The sequence below is a fragment of the Tupaia chinensis genome, unplaced genomic scaffold (genome assembly GCF_000334495.1).
Source record: "Tupaia chinensis unplaced genomic scaffold, TupChi_1.0 Scaffold138491_1, whole genome shotgun sequence".
In the NCBI taxonomy this organism is placed as follows: Eukaryota; Metazoa; Chordata; class Mammalia; order Scandentia; family Tupaiidae; genus Tupaia; species Tupaia belangeri.
Window position 1 is genome coordinate 479,477 of NW_006198387.1, and position 6,906 is coordinate 486,382.

Genomic DNA, 6,906 nt, shown 5'->3' on the forward strand with positions numbered 1-6,906 from the left:
AAGACTTCTTAAGGAAAACCCTCAAAGCAGAGTCGATCGTCCCCAAAATAGACAAATGGGATTACATCAGACTAAGAAGTTTCTGCATGACCAAAGACACAGTAATTAGTGTGAATCGACAGCCCTCAGAATGGGAAAATATTTTTGTAAATTTTGCATCAGATAAGGGACTGATAACCAGAATACACAAGGAACTAAAAAAGCTGTTTGTAATAAAGATGGTCAACCCTATTAAAAGATGGGAGAAGGAGATGAAAAAAAAAAAAACACTCTCTAAAGATGACATACGAATGGCCAAAAGGCATATGAAAAAATGTTCAACCTCCCTCATCGTAAGAGAAATGCAGATAAAAACAACAATGAGGTACCACCTAACCCCAGTCAGAATGTCTAGTATCATTTGGTTTTATGTAAGTTAGAGGTTCTCCAGCAGTTTGGACTGAAAAGGAAATCCAAGTCCTTTCAACCACCCTCCCTTCCCCCTTCCACTTTGATTATGAAATCCTTGATTCAGCCCTTGACTCTGCTTGGATACCTCTTGTGTTGATGAGCTCACTGCTCTTGGGGATGCCCTGCCTTCTTTGGGCTACTCTCTAGAAGCCCGGTAGGAACTCTGTTTATAGTTAACGATGTATTTAAAGTGCTTCCCAGTTGCAGGGAACAGGAAGCTTTCCCTATTCCACTGCAATTATGCAGGCTGCCAGGGAACAGCATTAAGTTACCATCCTGAGGATAATCGGTCAAACAACTCCATGACATACTCACAGGGGAGGGTTCAAACTGCACACTCGCCCCCTCCCAGTGCTTGGGAGTCTAGTGCAGCTGAAGTTGAGGGACTGGGGATGAAGAAGAACTCAGCTAACCCAGGCACATTTTATAGGCCAGGCCCCAAAGGTCCCCAAGGAACCTTTGAAATCACCATTTTCCCGGGTTCATGAGGACTCATAAATGATGCCGACCGTCTCTGGTTAGTCATGCTCATTAAAAGCCAGAATAAAGCGATTAGAGCTCACGGGGGGTTTCAGCCCATTACTCTGGGGCCACTTGGCTGTATTTATGATGAGAAGGCTCTGAGGTTTTAATAAATGATCTGATTTGTCTAATAAAATCCTCCCTTGGCCCTGCTGATGTTACTAGCTTCGTGTCACATGTTCTTGTGCTATTAGTATAGTTTTAGAACGCATTTTAAATTCCCGTTGTGTCTATTTAGTTTTTATGTAAGTCAAAGATTTGGTTTTCTAATATAAATGTAACTAGTTGTAAATAGAAATTTGCTATCATATTTATCAAAATAGTAATGGAATGATTTAAGGATAGTAGATAAGTAATTCGCTGTGCATTCATGACTAATTTTATTATTCTCCTAAGAATTGTGACTTGTGCATGGTCACATAGCACATAGTTATGTAAAGTTGAACTTAAACTCAGTGCTTAATATTGGGCTCCTGGAAAAGTTATGATGCCTTTTATGCACAGAAAAACAGAAAAATACGCCATGACTTTTCCAACAACCCAATAGATTTTGTCTTACTTTAATAATATAGCATGTGAATATGAGTGTGAGTGTCTGTGTGTGGGGGGGTATTTCAGGCAGGGTCTCATGTTGCAATTCACCTTCCTCAGCCTCAGGAGCCGCTGGGACTACAGGCATGCACTACTACGTGTGAATATTTAGAGTGGGCTGGGAATCGAACGTGGATCTTGCATGTGGCCTTAGACTGCCGGGTCATAGTGTCCAGCCACGCTATCATGGCTAGGCCTGATGATATGCAAACTCCTAGCAGGTTGGAGCAGGATTGAACCTTAGGCCTTCATTTGGCAGTTCTTTCTTTCTTTTTTTTTTTGGAGAGATTTTCACTGTAGGGCGCGTGCGCTCGCCAGACAGACAGAGAGAGACATAGAGACAGAAAGCGAGAAATCACCCCCCAGGGGGAATGGTCACGCCACAATCCCTTCTCCTCCATTCTCCTCTTGGGATCTTGGGCACGCACGCACACGCGCCCGGCGTGAGTTTTAAGCCACCAGGTCCGGGACACGAACCGCGGTCGACTACGTGGGAGTCCAGCGACATAGCCATTACGCTAACTGCTGGTTCCCCCTTGGCAGTTCCTTCTGATAGCAGTGAAAAAGTTGAGGCCTGGAGAGATTAAGGGATTTGCCCAAGATCACATGGATAAAATATACAGAACTAGGATTCAGGCCTCAATTTTTATTTTATTTTTTTCAAACACTTTTTTTTATCATGGTAAAATATACATAACAGAAGTTACCATTTTAATAATTTCTAAGTGTGCAATTCAGTGGCATTTAATATATTCAAATTGTTGTGCAACCATTATCACCATCAACTTTCAGAATCTTTCCATCATCCCAAACAGATGTTTTTCCTTTGCTATAGGGTGTTTGTGCTTGCCAGAGAGAGAAACAGTAGGAAAGTGAGAAATCACCCCCAAGGGAAGATGGCCGTGTCACAGTCTGTTCTCCATTCTCCTCTCGCGGTTTTTTGGGCATGCATGCACAGGTGCCCAGTGTGATGGTCAAGTCTCTAGGTCCAGGATTTGAACCACACAGTCGACCATAGAGGATCTAGCACCTTAACCTCCATGCCACCTGCTGGCTCCCCAGATGGATTTTAAAACTGAAATGTGCTGCTCTTTCTACCATAACAAGAAGCCCTTACTATTTCTAAATGTATGGGCTTCCCTACATATCTCTACGAGCGTACCCATAAACCATGCTCCCAAGAAGGGAAGCTACCTGCAGCGTTTGTCATCATTGGCTGCTAGGACTCACCTGGCCTGCCTGGTTGCAAAGCTGACTATCCTCTTTCTACCCTCACCGTTCCTCTAAAATCCTACATTAGCTATGGTGTAAGGAAAAACAGACAAACCTTGAAATCCAAACAGCTGACTTCTTTTCTTTCTTTTTGAAATTTCCAGAGGACACACATAGTCTCCAGAGAGAGACAGAGAGACGATGGGGCATGGTCACACTGCAATCCTTTCTCTGTTTCTCTATCCTGTTGGGATTTGGGGCATGCACTCACACACATACCAATGTGTTTCTCAAGCTGCCAGGTCCAGGATTTGAACTGTGTAGTTGACCATGTGAACTCCCAACTCCCTTAACCATTAGACCACTAGGCCGGACCTGGAACAGCTGATTTTCAAGCCAGCAGTCACTACATTTCTCTGGCCCTCAGTTTCCCTATTTGCAAAATGAGATTACTTCCTCCTGTAATCCTAATGTTAACTGCAGTACCTTTCCTACAGGACATAAAGTGTATTGGTTCAAACCGCCCCTGAGTAGTAAGACAAACTTCTACAAGCAGGTGTAACACTCCTCCTTGTTATCTCTAGCTCCAAGATGCTGTTTATTTTGAATTAATTTGGTGGATGGATCAACCTGCTCTCTCATATGTGCTGTGCCTGTCTCACTCCACGGCAATGAGGAACTGCAGCCCCTTTACCTACATATACAGATACACACCTGCCTAGAGAAGCCTTGAGGAAGCAGAGATTTGCATCACAGGGCTGCTCATTCCCTCTCTTTTTAAGAGGATCTTTCCAAAGGGTTCATTCACTTTGGAGCTATGAAACAATAACCTTAAACAGGGTTACATTTTTCTCCTACGTCAAGGATGTCTGGGAGTGGTTATTTGTCTTAGTCCATTTTCTACCACTTTAACAGAACACCACAGACTGGGCAATCTATAAAGAACAGAAGTATAGTTCTTAACTGTTCTGGAGAGTAGGAAGTTCAAGATCAAGGGGCCAATAGGTTTGGTTAGTGAAGTTTAATCCTCAGGAGGTTTAATTCTCCTGTCCTCTCACAGACAGGAGTGCTGGAAAGCAAGTTGACTAAACACTGAATGAAGCCTCTTTTAATATCCCTAATTCTGTTAATGAGGGAGAAGACCTCATGACCTAATCACCTCTTCAAGGGCCCATCTCTTCATGCTCTCTGTCGCATTGGCAATACCTACCATTTAGAGGAGACCCAGTCAGATCATAGCAGCATTCTTGGCTAGTATGATAGTATTATGGTCTCATCCATGCTCTCATCTCCTCTTGTTTTCCTACTTTGCTCAACTTACCACAGGACTTCTGTTCTCAATCAAGGTCACCTCATGACTACAAAATGGCTGCTGCTGCATTTGTCATTAGAGCCATATTTCGGGCAGAGGAAGAAGGAAGGCCAAGAAGGGGGCCTGCCAACTGAATTAGTCCCCTCTCTAGGAGTATTTCCAGAAGTCCTATACAATAGTTTGTCTATTCCATGGACCTGAAGTTTGTCATATGGCCACTCTTACCTGGAAAAAAGACTGAGAAATTTAGTTTTTCAGCTAGGCACATTTTTACCCCCAACAAGATCAGGGCTCTATATAAGTAAGATGGGAAGAATAAAATTTGTTAGCCACCCAGCAGTGTCTGCTTTAACCCCCAACTCCACTCAACCCACCTTTGCATAGCCCATGACTCATATTTTTTTCTGTTTAAAATGAAGAGACCGTCACGCTGTGGAAACGAGGGAGCTAGAGTAGGAAAAATGGTTGAGTCCTCCACCTGCTGTCTTTACTAACAGTCTCTGAAAGTGTAAGGGGTAGCAGAGAGATTTATCTTCGCACGGATAGGAAATTGACCACCCTCCTTAGAAGGCAGAAGCGGTTGCAGTTGCCTTTTATTTTCCTATTACTACACCCGAAGATTGTAGAGAGAACCAAAAGACAGAAATGAGAAAGCATGTTATAAACTATAAAATGCTATTCACCGGCAGAAATGGCCGTTTATCATTATAATGATGTTGTCATGCCTCTTAAAGATGCCGCTCAGTAGAAGGAAAGAATTTTCAGAGAGAGAGAGAGTCAGAGAGAAAAGGAGAGAGAGGGAAGTGGAGGGAGAATTGGGAAGAGGAATGAGAGAAAAAAGGAGCAAGAGAAGCAGGAGAGAGAGGTAGGAAGGAGAAGGAGGCAGAGAAAAAGAGAAGAGGGAAGGAAGAGAGTAAGCGTGAAAGGAGAGTGGAGGCCCTCACATATCTGAACCCCTCGACTGACTCAAACACATATACAAGGAGATTTCAAATAGTTCATGGCAAAATGAAATTAAAGTGCAAGTTTATTTTGATGCAAAAAAAATTTGAAATCCGTGCATAGATTTTTTTTTGAGTGGTTTTTGCTATAGGGCGTGTGCGCTTACCAGAAAGACAGAAAGAGACAGAGAGACAGAAAGTGAGAAATCACCCCCCCAGAAGGGATGGCCATGCCGCAATCCCTTCTCTTCCATTCTCCTCTTGGGATCTTGGGCATGCACGCACACGCGCCTGGCATGAGTTTAAGCCACCGGGTCCAGGACTTGAACCGTAGGTGACTACATGGGAGTTCAGCAACATAGCTATTACGCTAACTTCTGGTCCCAGATTTTTATTTTATAATATGTATTTTCCATGGAGTTTTGAAGACCTCTAGTACAACTCTCTGACAATGTGTTGTGTCACAAAGTTATGATACCTCTGGTGCCACTAGGTGACAGGAATGTTTCAACTCCATTACAGTCTTGTGGGTCCACTGTCATCTATGTGGTTCCTCATTGACCAAAAACTGTCATGCAGTTCACGACTGTAGATACTGGTACTTGGCTTGCTTCCTTTGGAAAGACCAATTGGTGCTTTGATAGCACTTCTCTTAATTTAGCTAAGAGGCACCAATTTATTCATAGATTTATTTATTTGGTAGCTTTTCTTTTTTAAACCTTGAGGTTAAGTAGACAAAGACTTGCTTTCATTTTCTTATAGTTTGCAGAGCCCTCTGTAAAGTTCCCCCTACTCCTTTTTTATTTTTTTTTTGAGAGATTTTTTGCTATAGGTGCTTGTGCTCTCCAGAGAAACAGAGAGAGACAGAGAGACAGAAAGCAAGAAATCTCCCCCACGGGGGATGGCCACATCACATTCCTCTCTCCTCCATTCTCTTCTTGGGATCTTGGACATGCATGCACAGGCACCTGGTGTGAGTTTAAGCCACCGGTCCAGAACTCGAACAGCAGTAGACTATGTAGGAGTCCAGAGATGTAACCATTATGCCATTTGCTGTCGCCCCACCCCCACCCCCCCGCCACTCTAAAGAGGAAGAAAATTTGAGTCCTGGGAGACAAGCAGAAGGGTTAGCATACCAAGGGAGATGGAGAGAGGGAGAGAGAAAGTAGACCATGGAGGAGATACTAAGTTTACCAAAGTGAGACTAAACACAGGCCAGTAAGACACAAGGGGAAAAATAAAATGTGTGTGTGTGTGTGTGTGAGAGAGAGGAGAGAGAGAGAGAGAGAGAGAGAGAGAGAGAGAGAGAGAAAGTACTTGCTTATCTAGTTACTAAAATGTGTCTGGTGATGTTTATACTTGCCTGCCCTTGTTAATGTCAGGGGCAAAGGATTATGAGTCTAACTGCAAAACCAGAGCCGTATAACAACAGGAAGTCGCCTGTCTATAAGTCATAGAGCCGGGGTTTCCCATGTTCACTTGATTCAAAGACTTCTGAGAGGCCCCCTCCTACTCTTCACGCCCAGATTCACACTTGCACAGCCACCTTACCTCCCTGGAGTTGGTGAAAACCACAGGGTGGGCTGCAGGGACACAGGCATCATCTTTGGGCCTCACCCAACCAGACTGCACAGTGCAGGGGGAAGACACAGAGAGCAGAGCTTCGTTCATGAGGGGCCCACCAACGCATCTGCTTCTGCTTCTGGTTTCATTCTTTCTCTCAGCAGAATAGAAGTTTCCAGGGGAATGCCTCCTGCCTTCAGTGGATGGCCCCACAAAGCCAGTGGCTTGAGTCACTCTCATACCACCACTGGGCCGGTGACCACAGAGCATGCCACAGGGCTGGGGAACCGGGGCTGTCTGAAGGCAGTGTTCCTT